The following is a 20,211-nucleotide window of genomic DNA, read 5'->3' on the forward strand; positions in this document are numbered from 1 at the left end:
ATAGGTACACAATGTATAAATGAGGATTTTTTTTTTTTGAGACAGAGCCTCAAGCTGTCGCCCTGGGTAGAGTGCTATGGCATCACAGCTCACAGCAACCTCCAACTCCTGGGCTCAAGCGATTCTCCTGCCTCCACCTCCCAAGTAGCTGGGACTATAGGCGCCCGCCACAACGCCCGGCTATTTTTTTGGTTGCAGCCATCATTGTTGTTTGGCGGGCCTGGGCTGGATTAGAACCTGCCAGTTCAGGTGTATGTGGCTGGCGCCTTAGCTGCTTGAGCCACAAGCGCCGAGCCATGGGTTTTTTTTTTTGTGTGTGTGTGGTTCATTTTATTTTATTTTTTTGTTCTAGGTTAATTAAGGGTCCAAAGAATTAGGTTACAATGTTTGCATTTGTTAGGTAAAGTCCCTCTTATAATAAACATTTATTTTTGACCCAATTCCATTATGTTCAAGTTGAAGCTTTTCCTTCCAATATAAAGCTTTCTATTTAATATTATAATTACAATATGTCTAATTATTCAGGAATCTTTACAGATATTACATTTCTTCATATGACAACATCCCAGTTATGACATGTTGCCCTCAGAGGAAATGATAGGGGGTTGTGGCTTCTCTTTCCTGTGGAGGTAGGCAGTGGAACCAGGACAAGAACTCCTTCTCTTTCTCTTGACCATCGGCCTAGGACACGTCATAGAGGCTGCATGACCACTTTGTTTGAAGATGTCAAATTTCTGTTAGGTACTCAAATCTTCCTTGAGGACATAGGCCACAGGAGGGCAGGATTTAAAGAATCCTTTAAGGCTTCTTGAAAAAACTCTAAAACCTCAGTTTGGCTACTGAATTGGTTATGTGATATTGGGCAATTTTAGGTATTCCTTAGTTTACATTTCTTTAGTTTCCTTATTTGTAGAATGAGATAGCAAGACTAGAGAAACCTAAAAGCTGACAGCCTTCAGTTTCTATGTTTCATCTTCTAAGATCATCAAGAGCAAGAAACCCCAGTATCCTGATATTTGCAGAGATTTCTGGCCTGAGCCTCCATAGCTTCTGGTTTGGGTCCTCCAGGTATTCCACTTCTTTCTCAAACATCTTCATTTTATCCAACAACATCAAATAGAGTCAACTTCTGAAATGAAAATACTGTTATAAGTGGGAGAGAAACCAGAGAAAGAGTACTACCTGAGCATGAGAAATCTCTCTTGCAAGATTTCCCCCTGCACAGTTATTAAAGTTTTGAAGGGTACCAGAATGTACCATCCCCAAATATGCCTCTTTGGCATATGGATTATTTTGAACTGAAGGCAATTGAGAACCAGCAAACATAGGAAAAACTCTTTCCTAACTGCCTAAAAATAGAGTTTCAAGTCCACCATTTGTAAAGGAAATTTACATTTATACAGGAAATTTCCATCTGTAAAGGTGTATCTGTATTAGGAAGAGAGTTACTTCTGGAGATAAGACTTCCACCTGCATAATACGACGACCTTTATTTACTAGACATTCCCTCTCCTTCCCTTACCATAGCTTGCCTTCTTCATCCAGAGGCCCTAAACCCATTTTCCTTTCTTTATTTTTTTTTTCTTTTTTTTTTTTTTTTTTTAGTTTTCTTTTTTTTTATTAAATCATAACTGTATACAATGATATGATTATGGGGCATCATACACTCACTTCATAAACCATTTGACACATTTTTATCACAGTGGTTAACATAGCCTTTCCGGCGTTATCTCAGTTACTGTGCCAAAACATTTACATTCTACATTTACCAAGTTTCGCAAATACCCCTGTAATATGCACCACAGGTGTGATCCCACCGATTCCCCTCCCTCTACCCACCCCCCCCTTTCCCACTTCCCCCTATTGTTAAGTTGTAGCTGGGTTATAGCTTTCATGTGAGAGTCCCAAATTAGTTTCATAGTAGGGCTGTGTACATTGGGTATTTTTTCTTCCATTCTTGGGATACTTTACTAAGAAGAATATGTTCCAGCTCCATCCATGTAAACATGAAAGAGGTAAAGTCTCCATCTTTCTTTAAGGCTGCATAGTATTCCATGGTATACATATACCACAATTTATTAATCCATTCGTGGATCGATGGGCACTTGGGCTTTTTCCATGACTTAGCTATTATGAATTGGGCTGCAATAAACATTCTGGTACAAATATCTTTGTTATGTTGTGATTTTTGGTCTTCTGGGTATATGCCCAGCAGAGGAATTACAGGATTGAATGGCAGATCTATTTTTAGATCTCTGAGTGTTCTCCATATCTCTTTCCAAAAGGAATGTATTAATTTGCATTCCCACCAGCAGTGCAGAAGTGTTCCCTTTTCTCCGCATCCACGCCAACATCTCTGGTCTTGAGATTTTGTGATATAGGCTAGTCTCATTGGAGTTAGATGATATCTCAAAGTAGTTTTGATTTGCATTTCTCTGATGATTAAAGATGATGAGCATTTTTTCATATGTCTGAAGGCCGTGTGCCTGTCTTCTTCAGAGAAGTTTCTCTTCAAATCCCTTGCCCAGCCTGCGATGGGATCCCTTGTTTTTTTCTTGCTGATGCGTTTGAGTTCTCTGTGGATTCTGGTTATTAAACCTTTGTCAGAGTTATACCCTGCAAATATCTTCTCCCATTCTGAGGGCTGTCTGCTTGCTCTGCTTACTGTGTTCTTAGCTGTGCAGAAGCTTTTTAGTTTGATCAAGTCCCAGTAGTGTATTTTTGAAGCTGCTTCAATTGCCCGGGGGGTTCTCCTCATGAAATACTCACCCAGACCAATTTCTTCAAGGGTTTTCCCTGCATTCTCTTCTAGTATTTTTATAGTTTCATGTCTTAAGTTTAAATCTTTAATCCAATGAGAGTCTATCTTAGTTAATGGTGAAAGGTGTGGGTCCAATTTCAGTCTTCTGCAGGTTGCCAGCCAGTTCACCCAGCACCATTTGTTAAATAGGGAATCTTTTCCCCACTGAATGTTTTTAATTGGCTTGTCAAAAATCAAATAGCAGTAAGTAGCTGGATTCATCTCTTGGTTCTCTATTCTATTCCAGATATCTACTTCTCTGTTTTTGTGCCAATACCATGCTGTTTTGATCACTATCGATTTGTAGTAAAGTCTGAGGTCTGGTAGTGTGATTCCTCCTGTTTTGTTTTTATTTCTGAGTAATGTCTTGGCTATTTGAGGTTTTTTCTGATTCCATATAAAACGAAGTAATGTTTTTTCAAGATCTTTAAAATATGACAGTGGAGCTTTAATAGGGAGTGCGTTGAAATTATATATTGCTTTGGGTAGTATGGACATTTTGATAATGTTGATTCTTCCTAGCCATGAGCATGGTATGTTTTTCCATTTGTTAACATTTTCAGCTATTTCTTTTCTTAGAGTTTCATAGTTCTCTTTATAGAGATCTTTCACGTCTTTTGTTAGGTAAATTCCCAAATATTTCATCTTCTTTGGCACTACTGTGAATGGGATAGAGTCCTTAACTGCTTTTTCAATTTGACTGTTGTTGGTGTATATAAAGGCTACCGATTTATGAATGTTGATTTTGTAACCTGAGACGCTGCTGTATTCCTTTATCACTTCTAGGAGTTTTGTAGTAGAGTCCCTAGTGTTTTCCAGATACACAATCATATCATCTGCGAAGAGCGAGAGTTTGATCTCTTCTGACCCTATATGGATACCCTTGATCGCCTTTTCTTCCCTAATTGCGGTGGCTAAAACTTCCATTACAATGTTGAAAAGCAATGGAGACAATGGGCAGCCTTGTCTGGTTCCTGATCTGAGTGGAAATGATTCCAATTTAACTCCATTCAATATGATATTGGCTGTGGGTTTGCTGTAGATAGCCTCTATCAGTTTAAGAAAAGTCCCTTCTAGACCAATTTTCTTGAGTGTTCTGATCATGAAGGGATGCTGGATAGTATCAAAAGCTTTTTCTGCATCAATTGAGAGAATCATATGGTCTTTGTTTTTTAATTTGTTTATGTGCTGAATTACATTTATAGATTTACGTATATTGAACCAGCCTTGACACCCTGGGATAAAACCAACTTGGTCATGATGTATAATTTGTTTGATGTGTTGCTGGATTCTGTTTGTTAGGATCTTGTTGAATATTTTTGCATCTATATTCATTAGTGATATTGGTCTATAATTTTCTTTTCTTGTTGGGTCTTTTCCTGGTTTGGGGATCAGGGTGATGTTTGCTTCATAGAACGTGTTGGGTAGTCTTCCTTCTTTTTCTACATTTTGGAACAGGTTGAGTAATATAGGTACTAATTCCTCTTTAAAGGTTTGGTAGAATTCTGACGTGAAACCATCTGGTCCCGGGCTTTTCTTTTTAGGGAGGTTTTGTATAGTTGATGCTATTTCTGAACTTGATATGGGTCTGTTCAACATTTCCACTTGATTCTGGTTAAGTCTTGGAAGGTGGCGTGCTTCCAAGTATCGGTCTATTTCCTTCAGATTTTCATATTTCTGAGAATAAAGTTTCTTGTAATATTCATTAAGGATTTTTTGGATTTCTGATGAGTCTGTGGTTATTTCGTCTTTGTTGTTTCTGATTGATGATATTAGAGATTTTACTCTTTTTTTCCTGATTAGGTTGGCCAGAGGTTTATCTATTTTATTGACCTTTTCAAAAAACCAGCTTTTTGATTTATTGATCTGTTGTATTATTCTTTTGTTTTCAATTTCATTTAATTCTGCTCTAATTTTGGTTATTTCTTTTCTTCTACTGGGTTTGGGGTTGGAATGTTCTTCCTTTTCCAGTTGCGTGAGATGTCCCATTAAGTTGTTAACTTCCTCTCTTTCCGTTCTCTTGAGGAAGGCTTGCAGTGCTATAAATTTCCCTCTTAGAACTGCCTTTGCAGTGTCCCAGAGGTTCTGATAGTTTGTGTCTTCATTGTCGTTTTGTTCCAAAAAATTGGCGATTTCTTTCTTAATCTCATCTCTGACCCAGCTATCATTCAGCATAAGGTTATTTAACTTCCATGTTTTTGTATGGGTATGCAGATTCCTGTTGTTACTCAATTCAAGTTTTATTCCATGATGGTCCGAGAAGATGCATGGAATAATTTCTATTCCTTTAAATTTACTGAGGTTAGACTTGTGACCTAAAATGTGATCAATTTTGGAGTAAGTTCCGTGGGCTGATGAGAAGTATGTGTATTCAGTTTTTTTGGGATGAAATGTTCTGTAGATGTCTGCTAAATCTAAATATTGGATGGTTAGGTTTAAATCTAAGATTTCTTTGCTCAGCTTCTTTCTGGAGGATCGATCCAACACTGCCAAGGGAGTGTTGAAATCTCCAACGATTATGGAGCTGGAGGAAATCAAGTTACTCATGTCTGTTAGAGTTTCTCTTATAAATTGAGGTGCATTCTGGTTGGGTGCATAGATATTAATAATTGAGATCTCGTCATATTGAGTATTACCCTTAACAAATATGAAGTGACCATTCTTGTCCTTCCTTACTTTTGTTGGTTTAAAGCCTACTGTATCTGCAAATAAAATTGCAACACCTGCTTTTTTCTGATTACCATTTGCCTGAAATATGGATGACCATCCTTTCACCCTGAGTCTGTATTTGTCTTTTAAGTTGAGATGTGACTCTTGTATGCAACAAATATCTGGCTTGAGTTTTTGTATCCAGTCAGCTAACCTATGCCTCTTTAGAGGACAGTTTAAGCCATTCACATTGATGGAGAGTATTGATAAGTCTGGTGGAATTTTGGGTATCGAGTTTTTCAAAGGTCCAGTGGACGTTTTTAATCCTTTCGCCAGTGTGGAAGTTGGAGTTTGATCCGAAGTTTCTGAGTGAGTTTACTTTTGTGGTATAGGATTGGGTTCCATTTTCCTTTCTTTAGCCTCAGATGGTATAATATATAAACTTCAATCTTATGGTTGCATCCTTAAATGTCATTTCTTTGTGAAACTCTGGTACATAAGTACATAGCTAAACTGCCTTTCTCTTATTAATCTGTGTTAATGGAAAAGAAGCCATACTCTGTAAAATAAATTGAAGAGGTTTATTCTGAGCCAAATTTGAGTACCATGGCCTGGAGGCACACCGAAGAATCCTTGAGCAAGTGGACTTACAGTTGTGGGGTTACAGTTTGGTTTTATACATTTCAGGGAGACAGGAATTACAGGTGAAGTCATAAATCAATAAATGGAAGGCATACATTGGTTTGGCCTAGAAAGGTCAAAGGACATCTCAAAGCAGAGTCTTACAGGTTATTGGTGAATTTAAAAATTCTTTAGTTGACAAATGAAAGAGTTAGACTTTGTCTAAAAGACCAGGAATCAGTGAAAAGGAATACTTGAATTAAGGTAAGGGTCTGTTAATCAGAGACATACTTGGGACATATGCTGACTCAAGTGGTTTGTTTTGTGTATTGAATACCTGCAGATGTGTCTTGTATGTCCCCTTAGGCATGTTAATGAGTTACAGTGGTTGTCTCTAAGAAGGGAGGGGCATGGTGAGGCATGTCTGATCTCTTTTCTCATGGCTAGCAACTCAATTTTAGGGTACACCCTTGGCTGAGAGGAGTTTCATTCAGTTGGCTGCTGCGAGGGGAGACTTAAGGTTTTATTTTACTTCACATCTGTCTTTTAACAGTTTAATTTGTAGGACCCCACGCAATAAACCTAAGATGGATAAAAAGTAGATTTTTTCTTCCTTTAAAGTTTATAGATTACAATGAAGAGTCAATCACATTAAAATAAGTCTTTTTTATAACATTTTCTCATTTAAGCCTCACATGAACAGCTAGATTTGGCTGTTAAGGTTGATTAATTAGGTTTTCAGTTTAGTTTGTCAAAACCTGCTTTTCACAAAAGTATTAGGCACAATCACAACAATCCTTAAATCACTGGAATGTTGTAGCAATGTCTCACAGAAGTTATATTTTTGCGACAAATATATTTCATTCAACCAGGTCTGTTTGGCAACAAATTTATATGGTGAATGAGAAACATCAAATTTATATGCTGAGTGAAACATCATGGTCCCAAGCTGTATTTTCTTTCTTGATTTCTCATTTCAAGAAGCAAAGAATTTCTTTAGAAAAAAAATTAAACAAAGAACAAGAATAAAAGAACATCCCATTCCTATAAGGAATGGAGATTACTAAAGCAATGCTGGTGTGCCAGTGCCTTATTGGGACCCCTTTCTCACTTTATTTTGGTCTCTGTACAATGTCAGTCATTTAAGGATCTTTATGAACAAATTTCAATGAATCCTAAATGGTTTTATAAAAGAATAATCTTGTTGTGGGTTGGGAGTCCTGGTTCCCTGTACCAGGCACCTGGTTCAATTACTTGGCTGAGCTACAATGTTCAACCAAGGCACAGTAGGAATTGAAAGCAGACGTAAGTGCAAACTGAAAACAAAACTGGAGCATCACAGGTAGTGTGAATAGAAAGAAAAAGTAACCTGCATGAGTTTCAGCATAACAAAGAGAAATTTTATTTAAGAACAAAGAGAAAGTTTAGGGCATTTCCAAAGAGAGTCAGAAGTGGATCCCTCTCATGAAGGAGAAGAGGGGTGACAGGGGATTGGGGAGGAGTGAGAGAGAGATAGAGAAATGCAAAGGCAGTACAGAAGTATTAATACCTCTTCCTCTCAGTTTGAAATTGTTTGCAACTCTTTCATTGGCCTCTCTGCACCTCTAGGAATTATTGCTCTTTTCTATTGGTCATTGATTATTGTCTTTTTCCTGTCAGTCATTGGTTACCTAGGTTACCTCATACGCACATTTTTTTTTTTTTTTTTTTTGGTGAGAACTGCTGAGTGGTGAATGTTCCTATGGTCCCTTCAGACTTCCTTGTTCAACACACCAGGCTTTTCTTCCATCCCCTCTCATAACCCCCTTCTTTGTGTCCCTTCTCAAATTTTCTTTAACTAAGTACTTGAACTTTTTGAATTGATTCCTATTAATGGCAGAATTTCTGCAAGGCAAAGGAGTGGAGGTTCCAAAGGCCTCTGGGCAAGACTCATTATTCCCTACAACTTGCCCCAGTGCTTATAGACCCTTGTTAAAAAGCCTATACTCTCTGTTAATTGAATGGATTTGTCAGTTCTCCCAAATGGCATCTTTCATATTAGAAATTCCTTTCTTCCTTGGCAATTCTCATCTCAACAACTGGTTATTCTGTGCCATGAACAGCTGGACCTAGGTTGGATCCATTGTGGATTCAGTAACATTTGCTGATTGGGAGTCATGAAGTTAAAGAGAATCACAGAGGTGACAAAATTTCACTCTGAGAGGAAGATGCATGGTACAGTATAGAGAATTAGACTTTTCAGCTTTGTTTAAGTTCAACTGAAGAAGTTAAAAAAACTTCAAGCTCCCTCCTAAATATTTGACCCAGATAATAGATTTTGTCCTAACCTCCTCCATAGACTTCCAATTTCTAAGAAAATGAGCCTTGTTAAGGTAGTTAGAAGAGAGACCTATGTAAAATATGCTCTCAGATTTGTTTGGGGAACTCCTGATATATCTCCAGACTTGTGGCTGGTCTGCTATTGCTGATCCTGCAGTAAAACATTATAGGGGATTAAAGAGTATTTTCCTCTATCTATCTTAGGTTCATTAGCTTGGACTCTGTAAATTAGACTGACAAGACACATTAACAAAAGAAAAATAAACAGAAGTTTATTAATATACACATGCATCGTGTGTGTACATGAAAGTATTCTGTGATGAGTAACTCAAAGGGGTGGTTAGAGCTTTGGATGACATCTTAACAAAAGAACAATAAATTAGTAGAGAAGTTACAAGACAAAGGCAAAGGACTTTGAACTTCAAGGGGTAGAAAACTACAGGAAGATAAATATATGGGGAAATAATGGAAGATAACTATTGTTTTGGCAAGGTTTATTATGTAGATCCCTCTGGTGCCATCTCTAAGTTAAGGTCTAGAGTTGTCTCTGGTGATTAACGTTTGTCCTTCCTGGTAGAGAGGGTGTTATCAAAAGTTTGGTATTTGTCCCCAGGTCAAACAAAGAACAAAAACAAGTGGTTTGAGGAAAAGGAAAGAGAAGTTTATTAATTTGCCAGTAAATGAGGAATATGTCAGACTCTTATCTTAAAGATCCATTGTCCTTCCTTTAAGCAGAGATATGGAGCTTTTAAAGGGGTTTTGAGCTTTGGGGTATTGTTGTTTAACTATAGCATTTCCGGTGAAGGCAATCTTGTGACCTCTGTCCTGACAATTTTTTTAAGCCATCTCCTGTGATTTAAAACAAAGAACACTCCTCTGCTTCTTTGATTACTAGCCTCAGGCAGGAGTACAGGTTTTAATTCCCTAGAAAGGGTGAGGGGTTTAGAGGGACAACTCCTAAAATATTTTGCTCCTTTTCAGGTGCGTACTTCTGTTACGTACTTCTGAAAGGGAGGGGAGACACCTTTAAAAATGCCTACTTAGGCAGAAAGCTTGGTTTCAATTGGGAGACACCTTTACAAATGCTGGAGGTTCCTAAAAGCAACTAGGAAGTAGGCAGAGAGCTTTGTTTGAATTGGCTTTATCTTAACTGTCTTCAGCTAAAAAATAATCAATATGCCAAAGTGTTATATTTTGAAGTGGCATATTCTGCTAACCTTCATTCTCTTCTTTGAAAATTCAAGATATTTCACATATTAAAGGTCAAATTGATAGCTCTGGATAGAGACTCAGGTTAGAAGTTTCAAGGTAAGAGATCCATAAAGGGGGAGAAAAACATAGATTGAGACAAGAAGAAAAGAACAAATCTAAGTACATTGTCTCATATCTTAATGAATCAGTCTCATGGTCTTGGAAATAGGTCAGTCCAGCTAAATAGTGTGTTCCATTTTAGGAGGCAATGGTGTAGGTGGGAGTTGAATACCCACATGAGGTAAGCCTTCAAATAGTATAGGCAATCAAACATTTGAGGGGGAATTTCTATCAAAACGAAAGGTTAATCGTTAGAAAAATTATAAACCCAGTTTTTTAGTCCATAGGGTAATCAGTTGAGATTTTTAGATGTGGGGCTTGAAGCATCTTTAGATGGGATAGTAAGAACAAGTAGCAGCAACCCACTGAATTTCTAAGATTACAGTGTAGTGTTTATGGTTATTTCTTAGAGCACAGCATGGAAGAGTCCAGCTTTTTCTTGAAGAACTTTTTAGATAGTCCCAATAGGTATGTGGGCTGTTGGGTTTTAGTTTTCAGTGGCACCAAGTCAGAGGGGTGAGAGAAAAATTGGAAATGTTAATTACTGGCAAAATGCATAGAACAGTAGAAAGTAGTTTAAAAAAGTACAAAACTAAAAGCTCAAAGCCAGTGAACATAACTAGAATTTGATAAGGATGTGATATATTTTTTATTCAAACATAGATTTCTTTTTCTCTACAATCACTCCTATTTCTTTTTCTTTCTTTCTTTCTTTCTTTTTTGTTTTCTTCAGTAGAGTGCCATGGCATCACAGCTCACAGCAACCTCAACCTCTTGGGCTTAAGTGATTCTCTTGCTTCAGCCTCCCAAGTAGCTGGGACTACAGGTGCCCGCCACAATGCCTGGCTATTTTTTAGATAGGGTCTTGCTCTTGCTCAGGCTGGTTTCAAACCTGTGAGCTCAGGCAATCCACCCACCTTGGCCTTCCAGAGTGCTGGGATTATAGGCATGAGCCACTGCACCCGGCCATTTACTCCCATTTCTATCGAACATAATCAAACTAAGACTAATTTGTTTATAGAATAAGCATAGTCTCATTAAACTTGCCCTAATTATTTACTTAAATACAGCAAGAATAGGCATTGTTAAGTCTGCTTTGCTGGAGCTTTTAGTAAGAAATCTCAAATTAGACACATAAAAGCCTCTTGAGAGTAGGAAACTAAGCTAAGAACTTATCATCAATCTTTGCCTACCAATACCTATAGATGTGGGTGAATTCTTCCCTTCTGGAGGTCCCTAATATATCTTAAGTTTTGTGAGCCTATCAGGAAGTGACTCTTCTTAATCATCTGTAAGTCAGGTATCAAGCTGATGTTCCCAGAGGGCTTTGTAAGCACTGGCCCCATAATGTCAAACTTTGTTCCTAATATCTGTCTGGTCTTATCTGATTCTATGTACATCATTTTCAAATATGACATTCTGTTGAAAGCCTTTATAAAACCAGTGTTTCCAAGTTTGTCCTGTTACAAGGAGAACAGATCCTTATTGGAGTTATGCAATTACTGTATTTAATACGAGTTTCTGAATTCTGGAAGGATGAGACAGAAAGAAAAATAAATATGTGTTTTTTGTTCTCAAAGGTATAATCTACCAAATTTTTGTAACTTGAAGATAGTTTAAGAGAAAAGAGAAAAAGGATTTTTAAAATCTGGAAAACAAAATATTAAGGAACCATAATGTTCCAAACAAAAAAGTCATAAAAATCATAATCATCATCATGAGTTTATTTGGTCTCATATAATTAATTCTTGTTCTGCTTGATCTTGGTTCTGAATTCATTGGCATTTTTTTAAAACTAGAGTTCTGGGAATTTTTGCTCTGTGGTATGATCTTAAAATTATCAATATATTGATATGTTAAATCTGTATACCAGAGTACTTGTCAGAGTCTTTTCCATGAATCTCTTTGAACATGAAGCCCTTTTGTTTCTTGCCTATAGCTGATTGTAAAAGCTATCAGGGAAAACCAGAGTAAAATAATAACTGCCTGTGAATGACAAAATATTTAAAATAGCCATAGCTAACAATCTAATGAGAACTCATTATATGCAATTGATGATGAAATTTGGTTATTAAAATATAATTTTTAAGATAAAGACGAGAATTACGACAATAACTTCACACAGGACATACAGATTAACAGAGTGCTAGGAATGTTGTATGTAGTTCCTGAAAAACACTCATATTAATACTATATATATGTTTATAAATACAGTAGAACCTTCATAGTTGACCACCTCCCTACATTGACCACCTCCTTAAGTTGACCTAATTTTCATAGACTGGACATACACCATGTATACTCAATGGAAGTTCCTTATGTTGACCACCTCGACATGTTCACCAGTTTGTTATAGTCCCTGGTGGTCAACTTATAGAGGTTCTACTCCATAACCTAAAGAAGGTAAAGTATTTTTTTTTTTGAGACAGGATCTCACTCTGTCGCCCAGGCTAGAGTGCCGTGGCATCAGCCTAGTTCATAGCAACCTCAAACTCCTGGGTTCAAGTAATTCTCCTGCCTCAGCCTCCCAAGTAGCTGGGACTATAGGTAACCCCCTACAACACCTGGCTTTTTTTCCTATTTTGGTAGAGACAAGGTCTTGCTGTTGCTCAGGATGGTCTTGAATACTGGAGCTCCAGGGATCCTCCTGCCTCATCCTGACAGAGTGCTAGGATTATAGGCATGAGGAACTAACTGTGCCTGGCCTCAGGATCATTTATTATTTCACAATGCTTCCCATGTAATTTATCATATCAGAGAAATCTCATTATTTTAACATCCTTCTCTTACAAGGTGAGAGTGAACAAGTTCTTTCAGATTTTACAAGAGTCCTCTGGGACATGTCAAAGTCAATTTGAGGCCAAAAAATTCGTTTAGAATTTGATTCCGGGAAGTTTGTAAAAAATGTCAAAGGTTTGAAGACTTGATTGTATAAGATCACAGAATGCTATGAGGCAATACTTAATTATCTCTTTGTTATCACCAAAGTGACAATAAAAGATTTCAAGGGCAAATATAGGAAGGAACATATGTGTAAAAAATTCCTTAGCTGTTTTAATATCAAAATTCTTTACTTATAAAAAAGATATATGAAACAGAGAAAGTTATTTAATTTTTTTTTTGTGTTAAGACATTTATATTCTACACTTAGTAAATTTCACATGTGCCCTTGTAAGATGCACCGTAGGTGTGGTCCCAGCAATTACCGTCCCTCCACCCATTCTCCCTGCTCCCCTTCCCTCCCTCTCCCCTTTTCCCTTCTTCTTGGGCTATAATTGTGTTGTAGCTTTCATATGAAAGCTATAAAAAAATTGGTTTCATAGTAGGGCTGGGTACATTGGATACTTTTTCTTCAGATTCCTTTTTTTTACTAAATTATAGCTGTGTACATTAATGCAGTCATGGGGCACCATACATTGGTTTTATATACAATTTAAAATATTTTTATCAAACTGGTTAACATAGCCTTCCTGGCATTTTCTTAGTTATTGTGTTAAGACATTTATATTCTACATTTAGTAAGTTTCACATGTACCCTTGTAAGATGCACTGTAGATGTGGTCCCACCAATTACCTTCCCTCCATCCATCCTCCCCCATCCCCTCCCCTCTCCTCCCTTTCCCCTTTCCCCATATTCTTAGGTTATAATTGGGTTATAGCGTTCATATGAAAGCTATAAATTAGTTTCGTAGTAGAGCTGAGTACATTGGATACTTTTTCCATTCTTGAGATACTTTGCTAAGAAGAATATGTTCCAGCTCCATCCATGTAAACATGAAAGAGGTAAAGTCTCCATCTTTCTTTAAGGCTGCACAATAGTCCATGGTGTACATATACCACAATTTATTAATCCATTCATGGATCGATGGGCACTTGGGCTTTTTCCATGACTTAGCAATTATGAAATGGGGTGCAATAAACATTCTGGTATAAATATCTTTGTTATAATGTGATTTTTGATCTTCTGGATATATACCTAGTAGAGGAATTGTAGGATGGAATGGCAGGTCTGTTTTTAGATCCCTAAGTGTTCTCCAAACATCTTTCCAAAAGGAATGTATTGATTTGCATTCCCACCAGCAGTGTAGAAGTGTTCCCTTTTCTCCACATCCACGCCAACATCTCTGATTTTGGGATTTTGTGATATGGGCTAATCTTACTGGAGTTAGATGTTAAAAATATTTTTATGTTTGATAGGACACAGAATCTTTGTTTCCTAGACATATTACTTACTCAGCAGGGAAAGGAAAACCCTTTATAATAATCCAAAAAAATTTTTCATTTTAACAGAGAAATTCAAATTCTAGCTTTGCATAGGTTTGCTATTGATATCAAAGCTCATTTAAAAACCTTTATAGCTTTTCCCTTTGCCCACTGATTTCAACCCCAGACCTGGCTGTCGGCGCTGCGGCCTTCCGGCCCAGCCCATTCGGGCTTGCTGAGCCTAGAGGCCGAAGAGAATGCACTCCGGGCTTCGCTGCCGCTCTGTGGAACTACCAGGAGGCTGTGGCTGCCAGCACTTTTCTGGCAGTAGAGTTTACCACTGTGGCGGACTGTAGCCCAGGCGCTCAATCCGCTAGGCTCTTCTGTGATGTTTTACCTGGCTGTGGCCGTGTCAGATTTCTATGTTCCTGTCTCTGAAATGCCTGAACACAAGATCCAGTCATCTGGGGGCTATTGCAGATAACAATGATGATGGTGCCAAAAATGCTTTCTCCTTTGGTAAAAGATTGGGCTCCCAAAGCATTTATAATTTCCTTTAAGTTGGAGACGGACCCCTCCATCGTAATTAATCGTGCTCGGAACGCTTTGGAAATTTATCAACATCAAGTGGTGGTGACTAATATCCTTGAGTCACGACAGTCATTCGTGGTTATTGTAACCAAAGACTCAGAAACCAAGTTATTGCTATCAGAAGAAGAAGTAGAAAAATGCATAGAGATAGAAGAGAAGACAGTGGATAATCTTCGGTCTCGACACACGGCTTTTATATGTGACAAAAACTGAAATAAAGCCCTTGTAGGATCAAATGGTGAGAAGTAGAATAAATTCTTTGCTTTCATAAGTATAGAAATAATGAAGGAAAGGGAAAAAGTGATGAGCAGGAAAATAAAATTTGGGATTTGTCTTTTAATGACCAAGACACCTGACACACTCACCTGAATGTCATCTTGATTTTGAAATGAAACCTAAAACTGTTTCTCACCTTTAACAAAAGAACTTACTGGGAATTATATATTCCTCAAAATCTACGTGGGGCCTGAACATCAGCCTTCTTCATCCTACGAAAAGAGGATTATGGATCATGCTTTGAAGATCAAGTATTTGTTGAGTGCCTACTATGTGCCAGGTCCTATGCTGAGCTATGAGGAGTAAAACGATGAACAAATATGTCTTTTTGGGAAATGGATGTATAAAAAAGTACAATAAAGTGTATGCCCAAAAGCTGATACAATGAAAAAAAAAATAATTAAAAAATAAAAACCTTTATAAGAAAATCCATTCAATTTTAGCCTGTGTGACCACATGTGATATGTTTCTCTCTCTTTGTCTCTCTTTTTCCCTTTACAACATTTTGCATCCATTTTGTTTTTTTCTTTTATTTTCCTCTTTCTTACTTTGAAACAACATTTAAATAACGTCTAAACTAGAACAAAATTACTCTTTTGCCTTAAAAATGCACCCTTCATATCTTATTTTTCCTTATCAAAGCATATTTTACTTTGCTTGCACACTTAATATAGAGAAATATTTTCCTTCATTCCTGTTATTAAAAGTAGTTAGTAGTTAATTATTTTAAATATATTGATTAGAATCCTTAACCCTTAGTAACCTTAATTCCTGGTGAAAATTTGGAAGCAAGGAATTGTGAACTTTCACATACCAACCTTCTGTAGTAGATTAGCAAATTTATGGATATACCATTTCATAATTTCTAGAGACATGGGCTTCCTCATAGTACAATTTTTTTATGTCCTTATGTGGCAATCGACATATTTATTAACAGATCCAAGTATTTTTAGTAAAAATCAAGAAGCCCTAAGTAGCTGGGTATGATGAGTCCTATAATCCCAGTACTTAGGAGGGTGAGGCCAGCCTGAGCAATATAGGGAAATCACCCTCTCTAAGAAAAAAAAAAAAGTCACAAGTAGATGAATTTAAATTTGTGTTTAGCAATTGATGTTGCACTATTTTATATTATTTGATAATGATCTGGATATTCAATGGTTAATATATCATTTAATGTAACTTAGTATAACTTTAGGGTTTCCAGTTACCCTCTCCACATCTCAGCATCACCTAGGCAAATGCTCTATATGTCACTATTTGATCACTTGTACAACCAGGGGTGTTGGAGAGTAGAACTGGTTGGTACTTTCAGGAAAGTTTTTTGAAGCAAGTTCTTATGCAAGATCTCAAAAAGTATAACCACATATTATGGTTTTGATGTGGTTTATTATCCCCATTAATTCTCATATTGAAATTTGATCCCCAGTAGGATAGTGTGGGGAGGTATCTGGGTGCTGTTTTCAGGATAGTGAATTCTCACTCTCATGCAATTGGATTTGTTCCCTTGGAAATGGATTAGTTTCCATGAGAATGAGCTGATATAAAATGAGATTATTCCTCATGTTTGGCCCTCTTTACAAGCATCTTCTTCCCCTTAGACCTTCTCTACCATGTTTTAATGTGGCTCTCACAAAAAGCCAAGCAGCTGCTACTGCCATGCCTCTTATACTTCCCAGCATACAGAACCACCATGAGCTAAATAAGCCTCTTTTATATTTTTTCAGATTAATGAGAAGGTACAAACAACTAGGTTAAAATGCTTGCATTTTATAAGTAGAGTCCTGCTTGTAACTGTGTCCCACACCTAAGAGGTGTGCCATATACCCTCACATTGTGTCCATTCAGTAGGAGCACACAAATCCCCCTTCCTCTTCCTCTCTCTCCATTCCTTGTTCCCCCACCCCAAACTTGAATTGAATTGAGTTTTTCTCTTATGTGGGCATGTATTAGATCATCTAGTGGCTTCATATTAGTATTGAGTACATCCAACACTTGCTTTTCCATTCTTGTGATCTTTTTCTGTGAAGAATGTATTTGAATGTCATCCAGGTTGATACAGAAGATACAAAGTCTCCATCTTTTTTTGGCTGAATAGTATTCCATGGTATACATATCCCACAGTTTGTTATTCCATTCCTGGGTTGGTGGGCATTTGGGTTGTTTCCATATCTTGGTGATTGTAAATTGAGCTGTGATAAACAATCTACTGCAAATGTCCTTATGATAAAATTATTTTTGGGGGGTTCTGGGTAGATGCCTGGTAATGGGATTGTGGGATCAAATAGGAGGTCTAATTTGAGTGAGGATTTTCCATACTTCTTTCCAAAGAGGCTGTATTAGTTTGCAGTCCCATCAACAGTGGGACTCCTCATCTGCATCAGCACCTACAGCTTTGGGACATTGTGATGAGGGCTATTTTCACTGGGGTTACGTGATGTCTCAGGATGGTTTTGATTTGCATTTATCTAATGATTAGGGATGAAGAGCGTATTTTCAAACTTTTGCTAGCCATTTGTGTCTTCTTCTGAGACGGTTCTGTTCATGTCTCTTTCCCAGTGATATATGGGATTATTTGCTCTTTTTTGTTGATTAATTTGAGTTCTCTGTACATTCTAGTTATCAACTCTTTGTCAGATTCGCAACATGCAAATATCTTTTCCCATTCCGAAGGTTGCGTATTAGCTTTAATTGTTGTGACCTTAGCTGTGCAGAAGCTTTTCTGTTTAATCGAGTCCCTTTGTTTATTTTTGTTGTTGTTGCAATTGCCACTGAAGTGTTCTTCATAACATCTTTCCCCAGGCTGACATTATCAAGAGTTTTTACCCCACTTCTTTTTTTGGATTTTTATCATTTCATGTCTTAGATTTAAATCTTTTTGCATTTTGAATCAATTTTTGTAAGTGGTGAAAGATGCAGTTCCAGCTTCAGTGTTTTATATGTGGTTATCCTGTTCTCCCAGCACCATTTATGTAATGAGGATTCTTTTCCCCAGTGTATGCTTTTTTTTTGGTTTATCAAAGATCAGATCATAATAAGAGACTGGTTTCATTTCTAGGTTTTCTATTTGCCTCCAGATGTCTATGTCTATATTTTTGTGTCAATACCATGCTGTTTTGATTACTGTGGACTTGTAATATAACCTAACATCTGGTAGAGTGATGCCTCCCACTCTGTTTTTATTACTAAGAATAGCCTTGGCTATACTGGTTTTCTCTGGGTCCATACAAAATGGAGAACCTTTTTCTTTTTCTAGTTCTTCAAAGTATGATATTGGTATTTTAATGGGGATTGCACTGAATCTGTAGATTGCTTTGGTAGTTTAGGCATTTTAACAATGTTGATTCTTCCCAGGCAAGAGTGTAGTATGCTCTTCCATTTGTTAACATTTTCTACTATTTATTTTCTTAGGGTTTCATACTTCTCTTTGTAGAGATCCTTCTCCTCTTTTGTTAGATATATCCCTAGGTATTTCCTTTTCTTTGAAGCTACTGTAAAGGAAATTGTGTCTTTGATTTGCTTCTCAACTTCACTGTTATTGGTGTATACAAAGGCTACTGATTTGTGGACATTGATTTTATACCTTGAGACACTACTGTATTTCTTGATCATTTCCAGGAGCCTAGTGGTTGAGTTTTTGGGGTTTCTAAGTATAAGATCATATCATCAAAAAGAGTGAGAGTTTGACCTCCTCTGCCCCCATTTGGATGCCCTTAATATTCTTCTTTTGCCTGATTGCATTGGCTAGAACTTCCAGAGCTATATTGAATACTAGTGGCAATAGAAGACATCCTTGTTTGGTTCCAGTTTTAAGTGGGAAAGTTTTTTTTCTTTATTGTTGGGGATTCATTGAGGGTACAATAAGCCAGGTTACACTGATCGCAATTGTTAGGTAAAGTCCCTCTTGAAATCATGTCTTGCCCCCAGAAAGTGTGACACACACCAAGGCCCCAACCCCCTCCCTCCGTCCCTCTCTCTGCTTTTCCTCCCTGCCATAACCTTAATTGTCATTAATTGTCCTCATATCAAAATTGAGTACATAGGATTCATGCTTCTCCATTCTTGTGATGCTTTACTAAGAATAATGTCTTCCACTTCCATCCAGGTTAATATGAAGGATGTAAAGTCTCCATTTTTTTTAATAGCTGAATAGTATTCCATGGTATACATATACCACAACTTGTTAATCCATTCCTGGGTTGGTTGGCATTTAGGCTGTTTCACATTTTGGTGATTGTAAATTGAGCTGCAATAAACAGTCTAGTACAAGTGTCCTTATGATAAAAGGATATTTTTCCTTCTGGGTAGATGCCCAGTATGGGATTGCAGGATCAAATGGGAGGTCTATCTTGAGTGCTTTGAGGTTTCTCCATACTTCCTTCCAGAAAGGTTGTACTAGTTTGCAGTCCCACCAGCAGTGTAAAAGTGTTCCCTTCTCTCCACATCCACGCCAGCATCTGCAGTTTTGAGATTTTTTGATGTGGGCCATTCTCACTGGGGTTAGATGGTATCTCAGGGTTGTTTTGATTTGCATTTCTCTAATATATAGAGATGATGAACATTTTTTCATGTGTTTGTTAGCTATTCGTCTGTCATCTTTAGAGAAGGTTCTTTTCATGTCTCTTGCCCATTGATATATGGGATTGTTGGCTTTTTTCATGTGGATTAATTTGAGTTCTCTATAGATCCTAGTTATCAAGCTTTTGTCTGATTGAAAATATGCAAATATCCTTTCCCATTGTGTGGGTTGTCTCTTTGCTTTGGTTGTTGTCTCCTTAGCTGTACAGAAGCTTTTCAGTTGAATGAAGTCCCAATTGTTTATTTTTGTTGTTGTTGCAATTGCCATGGCAGTCTTCTTCATGAAGTCTTTCCCCAGGCCAATATCTTCCAGTGTTTTTCCTATGCTTTCTTTGAGGATTTTTATTGTTTCATACCTTAAATTTAAGTCCTTTATCCATCTTGAATCAATTTTTGTGAGTGGGGAAAGGTGTGGGTCCAGTTTCAGTCTTGTAGACTGTACATGTGGACATCCAGTTCTCCCAGCACCATTCATTGAATAGGGAGTCTTTCCCCCAAGGTATGTTCTTGTTTGGTTTATCGAAGATTAGGTGGTTGTAAGATGTTAGTTTCAATTCTTGGTTTTCAATTCGATTCCAAGTGTCTATGTCTCTATTTTTGTGCCAGTACCATGCTGACTTGACCACTATGGCTTTGTAGTACAGACTAAAATCTGGTATGCTGATGCCCCCAGCTTTATTTTTATCACTAAGAACTGCCTTAGCTATACGGGTTTTTTTCTGGTTCCATACAAAACGCAGAATTAAGTGGGAAAGTTTTAAGTTTTACTCCATTCAGTATGATACTAGCTGTCAGTTTGTTACAGATGGGTTTAATCAGTTTAAGAAATGTGCTATCTATACTTTTTAAAAAAGTATTCTTGTTAG

The 20,211-nt window shown here is 37.3% G+C and overlaps 1 pseudogene; it reads left to right on the forward strand.

Annotated features, from left to right (window-relative positions):
• Positions 1-7,338: 7,338 nt before the first annotated feature.
• On the forward strand, positions 7,339-14,707 carry LOC128576815 (phosphopantothenate--cysteine ligase-like; annotated as a pseudogene).
• Positions 14,708-20,211: the final 5,504 nt, after the last annotated feature.

Source organism: Nycticebus coucang, chromosome X (assembly GCF_027406575.1).
Source record: "Nycticebus coucang isolate mNycCou1 chromosome X, mNycCou1.pri, whole genome shotgun sequence".
NCBI lineage: Eukaryota > Metazoa > Chordata > Mammalia > Primates > Lorisidae > Nycticebus > Nycticebus coucang.